This window comes from Canis lupus, chromosome 8, assembly GCF_048164855.1.
Source record: "Canis lupus baileyi chromosome 8, mCanLup2.hap1, whole genome shotgun sequence".
In the NCBI taxonomy this organism is placed as follows: domain Eukaryota; kingdom Metazoa; phylum Chordata; class Mammalia; order Carnivora; family Canidae; genus Canis; species Canis lupus.
This window is the reverse complement of record NC_132845.1, coordinates 73469700-73487984: the sequence shown is the minus strand read 5'-3', so window position 1 is coordinate 73487984 and position 18285 is coordinate 73469700. Positions and strand designations below refer to the sequence as shown.

The window sequence follows — 18285 nt, the reverse complement described above, 5'->3', positions numbered from 1 at the left end:
ATGAGGGCTTAGAGAAGAGAAAGAAGGATTTACTTAGATTTGAAGAGGGATTTCCTGGCTGTGAAAACATAAAGGGAAATATGATCTTCAGGATAGGATGCCTGTGAGAGGTCTGAAATCTTCCTTCCTTCCTGTAATTCTGAACAAGGGGGCAAGAGGCTCCCCTCCTTCACTGTGTTGTTTCTGGAGACAGACACAGTCCACATATTTGTCCCATGGCCATCCCAACCTCCAGTTAGATGAAGAACATTGATGCCAAGAAGAATCAGGGATCATTTTCTTTCTTACCTTTACTGTAGATATGTTGTGTAAAACCGGTCATTGGAATATTTTATTCAATGTTGGAAATAATGATGGCTAGCTTAGAGTTACTCCTGCTTGAACTTCTGAGAAAGAAGAAAGAAAAAAAGGGAAGAAAAAGAAAGAAAGAAAGAAAGAAAGAAAGAAAGAAAGAAAGAAAGAAAGAAAGAAAGAAAGAAAGAAAGATAGGTACCTGGGTGGCTCAGTGGTTTAGCATCTATCTGCCTTCTGCTTAGGGTTTGATCCCAGGGTCCTGGGATCAAGTCCCATATCAGGCTCCACACAGGGAGCCTGCTTCTCCCTTTGCCTGTGTCTCTTCCTCTCTCTGTGTGTCTCTCACAAATAAATCAACAAATAAAATCTTTAGGAAGGAGGGAAGGAAGGAAGGAAGGAAGGAAGGAAGGAAGGAAGGAAGGAAGGAAGGAAGGAAGGAAGGGAGGGAAAGAAAAGGTTCTAGCTGGATGCAGGGCAGTGGTATGCTGCCTTTTATAAAAACAGGGATAACAAAAACAGCATTTGTCAAATTGGCCAAAGTATTATGATGATATCATCCCCAAACAGTTGGTAGACAGCAGGTTGTATAGAAGGTTAAAAGCCAGGAGACTTTAGTTCAAATTCCATCTCCACTCTTCCGAGCCTCATGTTATTATCATCTGAAACACAGGAATAATCATTTCTATTTTTTCTACTTTGAAGAATTTTGCAAAGATCAAATATTATACGTGGAGATGTTTTGAAAACGATAAAGCATGGGTAATATAAGGTGTACTCTTGCTTTTCTTCGAACATTGAATACACTCCTCTAAGGCAGTATTTATGAAAAACATGAAAATTGGTTAGGAGGTGGATAAATACTTAAAGAATCTGAATTTAGCCCAAGATCCTTTTTTTAACACTGAATGTGATGACGTATAGCAATATTAACAGCATTTGTGGCATTGAAAGACAGTCCAGTGCGGTAGATATAAGAACAGAGGCTTGGAGCCAGACTCCCTTGGATCACTGCCTCTCTGATATGTTCTGGCTCCGTGATTTGGGGCACATAACTCTCCTGGTGTCTAGTTTCCTCATTTGTAAAATAAAGATAATAATACTAGATCCAACCTCACCGGGTTGTTGAGAGAATTCCCCGCATTTCCATACAAGTGGTTCTTGGAAAAGCTCTGGACACATAGTCATGTTAATGATCTCAAAGCATGTTAATGATCACTACCAGAAGTGATAAGATGTGAGTAGGAAATGATAAGAAATGATAAACTCTCAGGGTGTATGGGTAGCTCAGTCAGTTAAGTGTCTGACTCTTGATTTCAGATCAGGTCATGATCTCAGGGTCATGAGACTGAGCCCTGCATCAGGCTCTGCACTGGACATGGAGCCTGCTTAGGATTCTCTCTCTCCCTCTGCCCTCCATCCCCCAGCTCATTCTCTTTCTCTCTTCTCTCAAGAAAAAGAAAGAAAGAAAGAAACAAACAAACAAACAAAGAAAAGAAAGAGGAAATGATAAGCTCTCAGGGCTCCCTGCCTCAAAACACTGACCATATTAATGATTTGCTAGGTTCCCATGTGCCATTTTCTTACCTTGAACACTGCTTAAAACATGTTATGACTATGAAAATGGACTCAGTGTGTTAACCCAGAGATGTGATAGACATATTGCTAGTTTCTTAAAGATTTTTAAATAGAAATATAATTTACATGCCATAAAATTCAACATATCATAGTATATCATCAATTTTTGGGGGGCAGATATAGCCACAAGGTTGTGCAACCATCACCACTATGTAATCCTAGAACATTTTCATCACCCCAGAAGAAAATTCAAACCCATTAGCAGTCTCTATTCTCACTCCCCCAGCTCCTACAACCACTAATCTATTTTCTGCTTCTATGGTTTTGCCTCCTTTGGACATCTCATATAAGTGGAATCATATGCTACATGCCTGTTGTATCTGGTTTCTTTTATTCAGCATGGTGCTTTCAAGGGTCATCCATGCTATAGTATATATCAGTATGTTTCCTTTCTTTTTAAAAGCTAAATGATAGTCCATTGCGAAGATATACCATATTTTGTTTTCCATTCATCATTTGATGGATATTTGGGTTGTTTCCACCTTTTGGCTATTGCGAATCATACAGCCATGAACATGCCCGTGTAAATTCTTGCATGGACATAAGTTCTCAATCTCTTGGGCATATACTCATGAGTGGAATTGCTGAGACACCGGGTATCTCTATGTTTAACTTTTTAAGGAATATATTTTGCTTGTTCATCTGAAGTTAGCATTTGATTATTATGTTTTTCAGATCATGCACACATTTTTCAAATATTAAAAAAAGAGAGAACTCTCACTCATCACAGCTGTTCAAATCATGATCAGGACATTCTGCCAAGACTGGCCTTGGAGCATGATATCTTGATGACTCCTCCCTCATGAAGTACCTAAATTTCATGCACTAGAGTCAGGTAGAAGATGGGCTTCAAACACCAAGTGGCAAAGGTCTAGAGCTGAATTTGTAATATTTCTTTTAATGGGATTACTGGGTGATGAGCATTAAGGAGGGCACATGATGAGATGAGTACTGGGTGTTGTACTACTATATGTTGGCAAATTGAATTTAAATAAAACATAAAAAGTGAATCAATCATCAATCAATCAATCTTCGTTGGGAGTGGAGTTGGAGAGAAGAGGGAAACCCCTTAACTATTCCCATATGTGTGGGAGCATGAGCTGTGGGCTGCTTCTGGTTGCACACAGCCTTTCTTGGAATAAACCATGAAGAAATCAGAATTTGGCTGATTTGGAGCACGATGCTGGATCATATGGTAAGAGTATGTTTAATTTTATAAGAAACCACCAAACTGTTTTCCAAAGTGGCTGTGCCATTTCGCCTTCCCGCCAGCTGTGAATTGAAGCTCTGGTTGCTCTGCATCCTCACCAGTATTTGATGGTGTCAGTGTTCCAGACTTTGGCCATTCTAATAGGTGTATGGTGGTATCTCACTGTGGTTTCAACAAATAAATCTCCAAACTATCAAACTCCAGGCAGGAAATGAGCAAGCAAGTTTTGTGATAGAGGAGAGGGGTGAGGAAGATCTAACTTAGTGTTTCCAAGGAAGGCTTCCTGTGGAGATGACTTAAGGCTGAGCCTGGGGGGCGCCTGGGTGGCTCAGTCAGTTGAGTGTCCAACTTGTGATTTTGGTTCAGGTTGTGACCTCAGAGTCATGGAATTGAGCCCCATGTTGGACTCACCGCTCAGCAGGGAGTCTGCTTGAGATTTTCTCTCCCTCTCCCTCTGCACCCCCCCAGTCTGTGCTCGCTCTATCTCTCTCTAAAATAAATAAGTAAATCTTAAAAAAAAAAAAAAAGCTGATCCTGAAGGGTAAACAGGAGTCAGCAATATGGAGGGCATTGGCTGATTTGCTCTCAAATTTATTGCCTGCTCTTCCTCAGCTCTATTCTACCTTGCAAGGGACTGACCCCTGTGAACTACAATTCCCCATCTCCTTTTCCAAATGGTTTCTGGCTTGATTTGACAAGTGAGAGGCACTGGCAGGGGTTTGGAGGGTGGGAAAAGAGACCATCAACGTGTAGTCCTCCTTCTCTCTCAACTTTAGGGGAGTATTTCTGCAGTGACCTCTATACTTCCAGTGAATATTTCTCTCCATGGTCCCACCATCTGTTGCACAGACCCTTCCTCTATACTTTCAGCTCCTGAGCCCCATAACACCACCTCCTCCCTTTGTCTCTCCCTCTTGTCCCTGATGCAGTGACTTTCTGCAGTTTGTAAATCTCTGGGTTGCCTTGCTTTCCCCATTTGTGCTTCCTGCTCTTCTAACACCATTGTAAAACTAACTGAAGTCCCTCCATTGAAGTCCTGGGTGTGTGTGGTTTTCCATGAGTGGACCCTGATTGATATACTGGAGTTCGGTATTCGAGGTCAGGGGGTTATGTTTAAGAAAGAAGGAAGGGTTTGGTCAAGGTCATAGCCTGGAATGAATCTTGGGCCTTCGGAGACCCATAAGAAGTCCAGTGTGGCTGGATCCTGGGGGGTGTGATTGTCAGAGGAGAGAGGCAGGAGAAGAGGTTGGGAATCAAGCAGAAACAGTGCATGTCAGCTCTCCTAGGCTTTTATAGAGTCTTTGGATTTTATTCCGAGTACGATGAGGCCCTTGAAGAGCTCTAAGCATGGGTATGACCCCAACAGAGTCATCACTTCCTCTTTAGTGCTAATTACACCTGTTATTTTCATACTGCATTATGATTTATTTTCTTTTTATTTTTTAAGATTTTCTTTATTTATTTGTGAGAGACACAGGGAGAGAGAGAGAGAGGCAGAGGCACAGGCAGAGGGAGAAGCAGGCTCCATGTAGGGAGCCTGACGTGGGACTCGATCCTGGGTCTCCAGGATCAGGCCCTGGGCTGAAGGCAGTGCTATATCGCTGAGCCACCCAGGCTGCCCTGATTTATTTTCTTATACATGCCCACTAGACTGTGTATTTCTTCTAATTTCAACTGATGATTTTTTTTTAAGAGAGAGAGAGAGCAGGGGGAGAGGCGGAAGTAGAGAGAGAGAGAATCTTAAGCAGGCCCGATCTCATGACCCTGAGATCATAACCTGAGCTAAAATCAAGGGTCGGACACGTAACCTACTGAGCCACCCAGGTGCTGCTAGACTGCAAATTTCTTACTTAGTTTGGTTTCTCTAGCAATGAGCATAATTTCTGGCACACAGTCAGTCCTTAAACATGTGTGATGACTTCAGTTTTCATTTTCTGTCCCCTGGTATTTTCCTCTGACTTAACTCGATCTTTGGAATGGTGAAATAAATCATAGTATCAATGGTCCCTCATGGATCATGACTCCCGGTACCTATGCCTTGTGTACTTCTGTATTGCCTGCCCACACTGACTGTAGGTTTGGCCACATGACTTCTTTGGCTGATAGGACTCTGCAAATATAGAACTTGCCCTCATAAAATGTGGCTGCTATCGTGTAGAAAGTTGGGCTTTCCTGTTGGAGAAGCCACATAGAGATGAACTGAATCTCCCCAGCCAACAGTCACCAGGAACCTGAGGTGTGTACGTGAGGCCATCCAGCTTTCAGTGAGCTCCTGCATGACCATGATCACAGATGCTTGAATGACCTCCTGTGAGGCCAGCACAAAAGCTTTCCAGCTGAGTTCAGCCCAAATTGCAGAACCGTGAACAGAAAGTGATTGTTGTTCTCAGCCGTTCAATTTTGGTGGCTTGTTAAACCACAACAGGTCACTAATAAAGGTGCAAATGTAGAAAGTGGAATGAAAAATATGAGAGGAAAGGGGCACCTGGGTGGCTCAGTGGTTGAGTGTCTCTGCTTTTGGCTCAGGTTGTGATTCCAGGATCCTGGGATCGAGTCCCCCACCGGGCTCCCCACAGAGAGTCTGTTTCTCCCTCTGCCTGTGTGTCTGCCTCTCTCTGTGTGTCTCTCATGAATGAATAAATAAAATCTTTTTAAAAGAAAAAAGAGAAAGATGAGCTAAGAGCAAGTTGGGGAGTGAAGACAGTCTGGGAAGAAAGGTGTTCGGGTCTCCAGGATATTTTCTGAGAGGTAGGGCCACATGTGGGGCGTCAGGGTAGAGGATGGTATAATGGCACCCTGCCCCTCTTCTCTCACACCTCAGCCCTAACCTTGGCTGATTACTAAGGTCTACTTGGCCCCAGTGTGAATTTGAGCCTGGCTGGAAGGGCATGAAGGACCAAGAATCACCTCCCAGGCTGCTGTCTTTTTCTGAGACTAGAGCTTTCCCTGCCATGTGCTGGTGGCTAGCCCTGAGCAAGAGCCTCCCTTGGTCTTGAGTGATAAAGACACAAGCCATGGTTCCAGCACAGAGTTATAAGGCCCAAGAGTGTTATGAGACCCCAAGGAGAGGGGGGCTCAGCAATATTTGGCCAACACAGGGTGGAGATGAGGCCAGCATACAGCAGAGCAGGAAACTCCCAGCCAACTAAAGGTGTTGTTGTCAAGATGTCCTTAGTGAGGAGTTAACAGACATTAAACTCATTGCATAGGTTACCATGTCATGCATATGCTTTCTAGAACATGCTACACTGTATACAGTTCTCCTTGCAGGGTAATAGTATATTCAACAAGCATTTTAATTACCTTCTTAATGTCCCCATGAAGCCTTCATAATCTATACCTCCACGCACCCTTGAAGTTACTTGGGGTGAGCGGGCATTATCAATCAGAGTGGTTTTCAGGGCCCACGAAAAATTCATTTTTAACAGGTGTTTTTATGTTATACCTGATCCTGAGATAATGAACCCCTGACCAGATTTTCAGAATAATAATCATAATAATTAGTTATTACTCCCCCCCAACTTTTTGAGGTAAAATTCACATAACCACTATTCATAATAACCATGCAAAATTAACCATTAGTATCGGTTGAATGCAAGTGAAGGGGGGCCCAGTTCAACTCATATTAATAATTAATTTTATATGGCTATTTATTCTGGATATTTCCTATAAATGACATCAGACAATGTATGACCTTTTGTGTCTGTCTCTTTTCACTTAGCATTATAGTGTTAGATTTATTGAGGATCTTCTGTTTAGCAGCAATATTACAGTTAATCTATAACCTTTGCAACAAACCTGCAAAAGAGAAATCATCTTACCACTTTTCAGATAAAGGAACTGAGGTGCAAAGAGCTGAAGACAACTTTTCTGAGATCTACAGATACCCCTGGTAGTATTTCTGACCAGCCTGGTGAATGTCCCTACAGCACCACTCCCCACCCAATGCTGTCTACTGGTCGGATAGCTCTGCACCCGTGAAAGGGGCACGTGGAAGAGACACTAGGTGTTGCCTTTCCTGCCACAGGACTCATCCTCTATGGCACCTGTGTCCTAGAGGCTAGCCCTTACCCCTCAGATCACCTGACTGCTTTGCCCTCTGGCTTCCAGTTGGCTTTGGCCAATGGGAAGTAGAGGCAGGAGATTGGAGTGGAAGGAAAGGTTGAGCTCTATCCTTCCTGCTTCTTCTCTCTACTTTTATTTTTATCAGAATAACAACTTTAGCTTCACCGTAAGCAATAATAGCCGTGAAATTATGGGTTTGATACGAAAGCTATGTATTTTTTCCTGATCTCTATTAGAATATGGATACAGCCCTTTAAAAGAAGCTGTATCTGGGAAGAACTGCAAATCATCTTGCACCGACCAGACGATCTCTCGGGCCTTTTTCATCGCAGACAAGCTGTGATTCTAGATAAATGACTGAAACTTTGGTGCTTGTCTTAAGTCAAAAGCATCTTCGTAATTTATAGATTTAAATTGTTTTCTTTCTGCCATATCGCTGCCGTAAACAGAAATGAGGAAAATAGTTCTCTTCTTTATTCTTGTGCTGATGAAAAGCTTCTAAGTGCTACCAAATGTGGAAAAATCATTTGGGCTTTCATTGTATTGTTGTGCAAAGAACACAGATAAATCTGGTTTTGTTGCAAGATGAAATTTTCTTTCCTCTGGTGGCCCCCACTGGGAGGGATTTTGGAGGAAGAGAGAAAAATGGAAACTTGACTAATTGTGTTCGTGGCAGGGAAGGGCCCTGGATTCCACGCAGGTTGCTGGCAGAGATATGAGGTGCAGCGTGGCAGCCCTGGGCAAATCCTGCCCCACTGGGGTTTGAGGGCAGGTGGCTCCTTTAAGAAACTGCACAAGGTAGGGAGACTCCATCAAGGGTCAGTCCATAGCTGGGATGCTACTTTCCAAGCTCTCTGAAACTTTGTACCCTTGGGCCTCTCACTATGGCTCTTCCCTTTGACTTTGGCCTCAGGACTCTCAAGAACCTAGATCTAGCCCTTTCCAGCTGCATGCAGCTCCATTCACCTTTCTTAATTAAGATCAGGCTTTTCCCACACTTTTATGCACATCGAAATCTCCTGGAGGGCTTGTGAGAACATAGGTCGCTGGGCCCTGTACTCAGTGTGTCGGAATCAGGGGTTCTAGGGCAGGGCCTGGCAACTTGCATTTCTCACAAGTCCCCAGGTGAAGCTGCTGCCGCTGGCCTGGGGGCCACACTTTGGGAACCCTTGAAATAATATGCCGAGGAGCTGGCACATGGCAGCCCCTTGAGTTGAAAAGATCGATGAAGCAGGATCCTTCCTTTGAATGGCTTGCTTGGCAAATAATTCAGATTCTCCGAGGGTCAGTTGCCTCTTCTGTAAAAGGAGAATAATTATCTTTACCTCACATGACTATTGTGGAAATTAAGTGATATTGAGTCACGGACCTTTGCTATTTTAGAAGGACATGTCTCGAGACCTTTGCAAGTCCCCAATTCTGTGAATACTATTAAAACATGTAATTTTCTCCATAAAATTTAGTTAAGCATAAGTGAAAATTTTAAGTGACCCTTTTAAGCCCCTAATGATTCCCTAAATATAGGATTAAAGCAATTTATAAAGCAATTAAAATAAATTCTTGCTGGAACACTCGCTGAGCAGTTTCAGAAATTTTCTCTTGATTCCTGATAGAGTATTTGATGGCTGCAAGCAACTTTCAAATGTGCTATCTTACCCTTGAATTTGCCCAACACAAATTTCCACTTTCTCCTTATTCCTATTTTTCATCTTTGCAGTTGGCTTATACATAAGGTCTTATTCTTTCCCTACAAAGACACAGAATATCTTACCCATCACGAGTGCTATGGCATATTTGATGCTTAATAGAGGGCGCATCAACGCCGCATCAGGATACAGATGCTAGGCAGTGAGTTAGGTTTGTTCACCAGGTTAGATCTCTGCAGATACACCAACCATACCATGGGGCTACCATGTTGTCCAACTCAGAATGTTGTAAATCATGTCTTCTTGGAGTTGGGCCAAGGGATGGTGCCATCTTGCCATGTGGAGATCTAACTTGTGACCATGCTGTGGGCTCCAGGTTACCCATAAGATTTTGAAACTAATATTTGGAATCCCAAGTTAACTTTGCAAATGCCAAGGCTCTGCTTGGTATGAGAGGGCCCTTCCATGTATCTGGAACATCATAGATTTTCCAGAAAGTCTCTTTTTCAGTTTATACATAAATTTTGGCATTTCTGGCATTAGCATCACTTTTTCTAACCTTGGCTCTTAACGTGACATCTCCCTTCCCCCACCTCTAGTTTATTCTGTAGCCTTGAGTTAGTCCTCCTCATGGCCTTTGGCTGTCTTAGTCTCTAACATACCAGGAGGAGAAGCAGGTTTGAGTTTTGGTGCCAACTGTGCCATTTTCATTGGCACAGGCTCTGGCAGGACCCAGAGCAAAGGGTGCAAGTCCTTCATGCTCCGCTGTTTGGCTCTCCCATTGATTTCATCTGTCTGGGCTGCTGTCACCAAAGACCCCAGCCTGGGCAGCTGAATAACAATAGAAATCTATTTCTCCCAGTTCCAGAGGCTGGAAGTCCAAGATCAGGGTGCATGATCAAGTGAGAGCTCTCTCTCTGGTCTCAGAATTCCTTCTGCATCCCCCACACTATGGAAGGGGAAGAAAACTCTCTGGGGCCTCTTTTACGAGGGCATTAATCCATTCATGAGGACTCCACTCTTGTGACCTAAGTACCACCCAAAGGCCTCATGTTCAAATACCACCAACCTGGGGGTTGGATTTCAACATATGAGTTCTGAGGGGACACATTCAGACCATCGCTCATGAATATATTTGGGGAATAAAATAATAGAGAGTTGCAGAAAGCATGGAACTCATTTGTAGTAAGGGTTCATGTATAACATGCAGATTGGCTAACTCCTTTATTTTTGTAGTGTGCATAAAAAAATTGTCAGACTTTGATTTTCCCAGAAAAGATGAGTTTTAATGCAGTTACTATTATCATCATCACACAAAACAAAATTTGTAATATTTTTATGGAATAGCTTTAAGAGATTTCGAAGTTCTCAATCTACTGCATCATACTGTATATCATGAAAATTAACTTTAATAAAAAGTAGCTTCCTTATTCTCTCCTGACTTTAGGGGATTTTGTTCCTGTTGAACAACAGTCTGCTTTTCACATTAAGGAAAGTCCTGACTTTGCTCTGGATGGGTTTTCAGCTTGTGAAAACCAGAGTTTGTTGGGCAGCCAAGAGTTTGGGCCACGAGTTTGTTGGGCAGCCAGGCTTTTTATGTGTGAACCTCCTCCCCTCTTTACTGGTAATCATGATCATCAGGGTAAGAGCTCTGGACCCCCTTAAATCACTCACCAAGGTGGCTGACCTTTGCTACTCATACATCTGTGTCTTTGGGGTCACTTTTCTCATGTGAATTATAGAGGTAGCTTTGTACTTCTCAGGCTATCTGTTCCCAGCAAGGACCATAGGCATATTTGAGTATTCAGAAAGGGCAGTGCTGTACTATGACTGTTTAAACATGAACGCATGTGTCTTGTTAGGTAAACAGAAGCAGAGTGCTCAGTTCAAGGGGAATAGTCTGGATCCCAGTCACCTTAGATTCTCAGGGCTGGGGAGACCTCCTGGCTCAGCTCTATGCTCCAAGTTAATTCCACTACTTGAGGATCTTTCAGTAGGTATCATTGGGGCAGCTGTTTAGACATTTGTAGACAACTGTCATACTTACCCCATGGCTTTTCTTTTCCTATATGAGAATACTGGTTTCTAAAGATGATTTCTGGTATGACATGGTCCTGGTTTCCGACATCTCCCCAGACACGTTTCCCCACCACTTTGGTTTGTTGGTATTCTTCTTAAAGTGAGGTTTCCAGAAATAATCGTGATGTTCCAGGTGTTGTCTAAATAGAGAGAAGCATTTTGAGGAGTATATGATCTTCCCAATCTTAAATAAAATAATCTGTTTATTTGACACTGCTGAAGGCAAACTAGAGCTGGGATTATATTCATACTTTCAGCAAGAAATTGGTAGATTAGGCTGTATATAATAGAAAACTCTAGTACTCAGAGGTCTGGGAAACCTCCTAATATCATAATGATGATTTTAGAGCCATCACTTATTTGGTACCTACATTTTATATGAGTTAGTTCATCTAATTCTCATAATCCCAAGAAGTTAGGTATAATAGATGATAATAATGCCACCAAATCCCAATTTACAGATAAAGAAACTGAGGTCAGTGGGATTCTGTAGTCTACCAGGTGGCAAGCATAGGATTAAAAGATATCTTTCTTTTATGTTTTCTGCTACACTCCATTCTCCTTTGATGTTTGGGATGATCATGTAAAAAGAGGTGTTTAACAGAGATACTTGCTATCTTCATGGAGTGGATGGGTTATTATTTACAACAGAGAGAAGAGTAAGCCTCACTGGGTAGAATTAGGATGGAGAAAGCAGATGCGACATTTGAAACAGATGCCCTCTAAGACTCTGTGATCAATACAATTCTTTCAGGGTCTAAGCAGTGTAGACTTTCCAGATGGAAGCAAAGCCTATGGGCTTGGATCTCCCTGACATTATAGCAGCCAGAGGATCAAACAGGTTTTGTAAAAAAAAAAAAAAAAAAAAAAAAAAAAAAAAAAAATTGAATAAGTAAATACAACAAAATGAAAGTAGTCAGGTGTCGTGCAGCTAAAACAGAAGATTGAATTATTTTTGTCTTTTCTGGCCCCTGTGGGTCATGGAAACAGAAGTGTTCTCCATCTGGCAGGGCAGAGGAATCACCACAGGGCATGTTTAAAGACAGATTCCCTGGGCTCTGACGCTCACCCAACAGTTTTGGGTGGGACCTGGAGTTACCATTAATGAGGCTCTCCCAGGGCTTCTGATCTGCACGTGGAGTTGGAACTCAACTGTGGGCTTCCAACCTTGGATTACAGGATGACCAAAGTCAGTGAAAGAACTGGCCCCTCAGAGAAAACCACCTGAATTGATTATCTGCTGAGCTGAACAGTTGGCTTGGCATAGTACAATTTCATACACACTTTGCACACGCATCTGACCGCGGGTCTTGAGAACAGCAGCAACGCAAACATGCATGGGCTCTCGTGCCAATAGATCGAAAGAGAGTCATGAAATTATCTTCAAGCTAAGTGGCAAATTCCATAATTATCAGTATTCTTTTTGTGTACGGTATGAGTTTGCATAATTTCCCCGTGGTAGAACGCAGAGAAATCAAAACAATAAACTAAGAGATCTACCAATTCATTGGAGCACAAAATTTAAATCCGTGTTTGCTAACAATATTTCAATTTCTGGGCAAATCTAACATGGAGAGACTGAATAATTATATTTCCATCTTTACTTTGGGAGGAGTCTGTTTATCTATTGCTTTGGTTAAGAATGCTAAAAACCCGGAACTCTCAACTGTGATATTTACCTTTGTCAGATAAATTTATTTCCTAAGATTGTATTGATTTTTGTCTCAGAAACATACTCATCAAGTGATTGCTCTAGGCCTTAGAGTGAGAGAAATTTAACATTCAATTTAGGCTTTGGGGCTGGTAAGTCCTTGTGTGAAGAAAATAAACCAAAAAGAAAAAAAAAACACATACAAATCACATACTAATAATCAGTTGTTTATGTGCCTTACAGTTGACAAAACATTTTAAAATCCTTTACCTGGTTTGATTCCTTCCCAAATCCTCAGAGTAAGGAGACCAAATTTGCAACAGAACTTATTTAGATTCTATAGCCATGATTCCATCTGTGTACACTTTTCCAACAATTTGTATTCAAATTTGTCATTGATGTGCAACTCCTGAGAATCATGTCCCTTAATAGAAAAAGCCTCTATTAACCCAAACTGAACCAGGAGAGGCTATGGTTCATATCCTATTTCCAGAGAGGGGCAAATTAAAATTAAATGAGTGAATATCAAAATGGCTAACATTTCACCTTTCAAATTCATGATTAACTTATTCATTCATTCCTCAAATATGTATTGAGCAGATATCTATTATGTAGTGGGTGTTCTTCCCATCTACAGAGAAAATCTTGAGGTCGTATCAGGATACTCATTAAGAACCCAGGCTTCAGAACTCACAGGTCTGGCTTTTCTTCTTCCATTTTGTCTTCCTTTCCTGTAAAATATGGATAATGATAGTAGGACCTGATGCCATTTTGAGACAAAACAAGAATTTGAAAAATAACGTGTAGGAGTATTTAGAACAGCACTTGGCATATAAAAGGGGCCTAAAAAATATAAACTGAAATACCACTCTACAGTGAAAGTTGCTGTTTGGAAAGTTGACCTCAGCCAACAAGGGCACTTTGGCTCTGGCTGGTGGACCACATGTTTACAGGAGGCAGTGTTACTCAGATTTTAGAAGCACTGTCTACAAAACATCCCAGAAACTAGCTCCTTATAATTAGCCATTGTGTCAATTTGTATTATTTTGGTGTGAATATTATAAGCCACAGAAAACAACTCAGGTTGGCTTATAGTAGGGTTAGCTTTAGGCAAAGCTTGATCCAGCAGCTCAAATAACTGGGAATTGGTTTCTCTTGGTCCCATGGAATGATAGCTTCCTCCTAAAGCTTCATATGGTAGCCTCACCTCAACTCACAAGTCTCTTATCAAATAAAATAAAATGAGCAATGAGCCCTAAACCTCTATGGGGCCAAGTCCAGGCTGAGGGTGTTGAGGCACTCACTTTGGATACAAAATTTAAATGGACACCCAAAGCACTCAGCAATCAACGTATAGAATACTTTCTTGCTCTATGTAAATAAATAAAAATGAGTGCAAAAATCCATGATGAACAAAATATCAAAGATTTTTTAATTTTTAAAAAAACTTTATCTTAATGTCTACCCCCAACGTGGGGCTCAAACTCATGACCATAAGATCAGGAGTCACATGTGCTCCCGACTGAGCCAGCCAGCTGCCCCCCAAACATCAAAGATTTAAATAAAGGAAGAAAAATAAATAAATAAATAAATAAATAAATAAATAAATAAATAAATAGAATCAGCTGAAGAAGGATGGTTTCTTCCAGTTGGTGCAGCTAATGTCTCTTTTTTCTTCTGGGCCCTGACTGCATTCTGCTCCATCCAAGAACCAACTGCCGTGATCAGAGGAATGGGACACATCCCCTGGCTAATAAGAGCCCAGTTGTGGAGTTGGGGGTAAGGCCAGTCCTATTGCATCCAATCAACTATGAATGAAAGAACTGACTGCAGAAAGAAGGACCATAAAAATCGGGGTATCGTCACTCTAGGAAGGGAGCATGGATCTCAGGTGTCAATGAGGTATCACTTTAGTCATTACTTTAATCAACTGATTCCATATTTTCTCCAGCTCCTCCCCTCCAAATCTGTTACTTTGCTCAGCTATTACAAGTTGATATTTATCACGACTGTCAGAAACCTGGGTTCTGTCTATTTTGCCTCCCTACCATCAGTTGGTTTGGTCGGTTCTAACAAGGTCAAGAAAGAAGAGGTGACCATATGGGTAGAAGGGCTCTAGATGTTTTGGTACCCATAGATCTATGCTGTTTGAGTGCGTGTGTGTAGGGGGATCACTGATATTGCCGCCTCCAACATCTTTGGGTCTGTGTGTTGTCATCATAAGAGTAGGAGTGTGTGTGCATGCGTGCGTGTGTATGTGTGTGCAAAGCCATCAAAACAGACACTGGTTTACGCATAACAGGAAGGCTTGTGGGTGGTGGTTTTGTTAGGGGCAGGAAGTGAGCTTTTCCTTAACTGAGCAATCCAGACTGTCTAGCTTGGGGAAACACCCTTGGGCACAGTGGTGATTGTCACAAGCACATTCTCAATGAGGTATTCATGAGTGTCTCTGAAGATAAAGATGCTGTTCACGCCTATGCCCTGTGTGTGCGTGTATTTCATCGATCGAAGGTGTTTTCAGGTGTAATAGCCCAGCTCCTTAGGCAAGGCTGGTGTTTTTACATCCTCTTTTAACAGAAAAAGAAAAAGACTCAGGCTTAGATATGTTGCAGAAGAATGTAACACCAAGGATGAGTAAGTAGAGAGTGGCTGAGATCAGATTCAGATCGAGATCATTCTGGCCCCGAGGCTCACACTCCTTTTGCTGTCTCTGGCCCTAGAGATATTAGACTGAGAGTCAGGAGGGCGGGTCTCCTCCCACATGTGTAACTTGCTGTCCTGCCTTGGGCAAGTTGCTTTCTCTGTCTGGGCCTTGTGTTCCAATATATATCGTGAGGGTCACTTTTAAGTTCTGCTTTAAACATTTTTTTAGAACTTTTATTTATTTATTTGAGAGTGAGGGAGAGAGAGAGAGAGAGAGAGAGAGAAAGAGAGTGGTCATGAGCAAGGAGGAGAGGCAGAGGCAGAGAGAGAAGCAGATTCTGCACTGAGCAGGGAGCCCAACCCAGGACTTGGACCCAGGACCCTGGGATCATGATCCAAGCCGAAGGCAGATGCTACAGCAGCTGAGCCACCCAGGAGCCCTAAGTTCTACTTTGGCAGGACTTTGCTTTACCAGTTCAGCAACCCTTTCCCAATGTGGGAGCTGTTGGACACCCGAGGGACTCCTGGGCCTGCCAGCGAACATGGTTTGTAGGCCACTGCCCTAGACACAAGCCTTTCCAGTTCTATCATTTCACAGCCACAGTTCTGAGTGTTCCTTGAAGGAACCAGAGAAGCAGGGAAACGAAGGAACTGGAGACATTCGGTAAATGCAGAGAGAGGAGAGAGCGCTCAGGAGCCCTGGGTGGCCGGAGCAAACACTGTGGGAAACCCAAGCCATTGGGAAGGAGGTGGAGGGCCCACCATGAACTTCAATCACAGAAACACATCTTGGCGGTCGTTTCCTGTCTTGTTCTCTGAAAGCCTTTTTTTTTCCCTTTTTTTTTTTTTTTTTTTAGGATGGGGAGGGGCAGAGGGAGGGGGAGAGGCAGGCTTTATGCTCAGCTCAGAGCCCAACACAGGGCTCGACCTCCCAATCCTGAGATCATGACCTGAGCTGAAATCAAGAGTCAGTCATTTAACCAACTGAACCCACCCGGGCACGCCTGTTTTTCTCCTTTTTGCAGACACCTTTGTATTCTTCTAGAACATTGTCATTGTCCTCTCTGTGAGTTCAGAACCTGTTTCAGGGAACATCAGGAAGTGTTGGTGTGATAAACGTTAAAGTTGATTCGACCGGGGAGGGGCTAATGAGGCTATTAAACCAGTTTAAAAACGGGTTGGTTTCAAGAGCTGCAAGGAGTTGGTAAATAAAAATAAATAAATAAATAAATAAAAGGAAACCGGGGATCCCTGGGTGGCGCAGCGGTTTGGCGCCTGCCTTTGGCCCAGGGCGCGATCCTGGAGACCCGGGATCGAATCCCACGTCGGGCTCCCGGTGCATGGAGCCTGCTTCTCCCTCTGCCTATGTCTCTGCCTCTCTCTCTCTCTGTGACTATCATAAATAAATAAAAATTAAAAAAATAAAAAATAAAAAATAAAAAAAATAAAAGGAAACCCTTTCTTTTTAGTTTTAAAACAAAATCCATAACGGCTTTTCTTCATAAACCGCAATTATTTTTAAATAGCGCTGATGAATAATTTAAAGACCCACTGGGCGAGGCAATTAGTTTTAAGTGTGGATTAATTGCTTTCTTTATCATACTCCGTATTCCTTTTTTTTCTTTGCATAATATGGACAGATATTTTATCTTCTTTAAAAATATTTTGTGTCTTCTAAAAAGTTCTGATAGGTAAAAAGGAAATTTTCTACAACCTTTATAAAATGTGAAGCACATGCTTCTGAATCTGTGCCCATCCTTGCTTTGGGGGCACGAACAAAATCTTAGAGTTTTCTCTTGCCCTGCTGTAACCCAAAAGGCGTTCCCTGTGGCAATGGCTATCAGCCTTTTGTGAATGTGACCCTCAGTGAGAAACTGGCCCAGTACAAATACCTACATAGACACAGTCACACAAGAGTTACATAGAACAGAAGTTCTTGAATAGGATACTTAAACCCTTTTGCATGCCCACTAATGTTTTCTACTCCACACCACTTAAAACATGGTCCAGCATGGGAGCTTTTGGAGGAAGGAAGTAGGTTTCCGGGGTGGGTGGCTGAGTTCTATTTCTTGTCCGGGAGTGGAATTATAGGGACTTTTACCTTGTGATAATAAGTCACTAGGTGGTACAATCATTGAGTATAGTTACCTGTACTTGCGTCTGATTTTGCTATAATAAGGTTAATAATGTATGTTCTAGCAGTTTGAAAGACACCGTTCCAGGAGCGCAGAAACCTGAATGAACGGTTTTGTTCAGCTTCCTGCTGATCTTCGTTTTGTTTTCAAACCAGACAAAGAGGGCAGCCCGGGTGGCTCAGCAGTTTAGCGCCGCCTTCGGCCAGGGCTGTAATCCTGGAGACCCAGGATCGAGTCCCATGTTGGGCTCCCAGCAGGGAGCCTGCTTCTCCCTCTGCCTGTGTTTCTAGCTCTCTCTGTGTGTGTCTCTCATGAATAAATAAATAAAATCTTAAACAACAACAACAAAAAAAACAAAAAAACAAAAACAAAAACCCAGAGAAAGAACTAGAAAATCCAAGGGTGATTTTAGGGACCATAGGGAGCATAGCAGAGCAGCAGAACCTCCCCTCAGGCCCTGCTGCAGGCTGAGGGAATGGTGAGTGTGGGGAGAGCTTGAGAACCAAATCTGTGAGTCTCAATTTCTGAGCCAAGTCTATCCCCCTACTAGTGGCTTTTCTGAGTCATTGGTCAGGCCAGGTACTGAGCCAGATGGGACTCCTTCAGGTTGGGGTCTATAGTAGTTTTCTTTGGAAGGAGACATTCATACACAGAAGACCCAGCATGCACGAGTGAGAGAGAGAGAGAGAGAGAGAGACCAAGAGACAGAGAGGGAGCATTTTACTGTCATGGACTTCAAACTTTGTCTTTTCTCCCCTTCAGAAAGAAGTACATTCTCTTTAATCTTCTGTGTGCTAACCAGTTCCCTTTAATTGGTGCCTAGGAGTTAACATTGCATATTTATTTCCCTCATTTTATTGATCTGTCTTGAAACTGTCTTAAAGAACTAATCGACCTTTAGGATACAATGTCTGGAGCATGATGAGA

General features: G+C 42.4%; 1 long non-coding RNA gene across 2 annotated transcripts in view; it reads right to left on the bottom strand.

The window, feature by feature from the left end:
* Positions 1 to 816: 816 nt before the first annotated feature.
* Positions 817 to 18285, bottom strand: part of LOC140639106 (uncharacterized) — a 36622-nt gene continuing 19153 nt past the window's right edge. Inside the window, exons 5-7 of one of the 2 annotated variants that reach the window (XR_012035958.1) lie at positions 13275 to 13311; positions 10898 to 11069; positions 817 to 953 (exon numbers count right to left, since the gene is read on the bottom strand). This is a non-coding gene — a long non-coding RNA (uncharacterized lncRNA). Of the gene's footprint in view, positions 954 to 6976; positions 8503 to 10897; positions 11070 to 13274; positions 13312 to 18285 lie in introns of those variants that run through there. The other variant, XR_012035957.1, reaches the window with a different exon arrangement.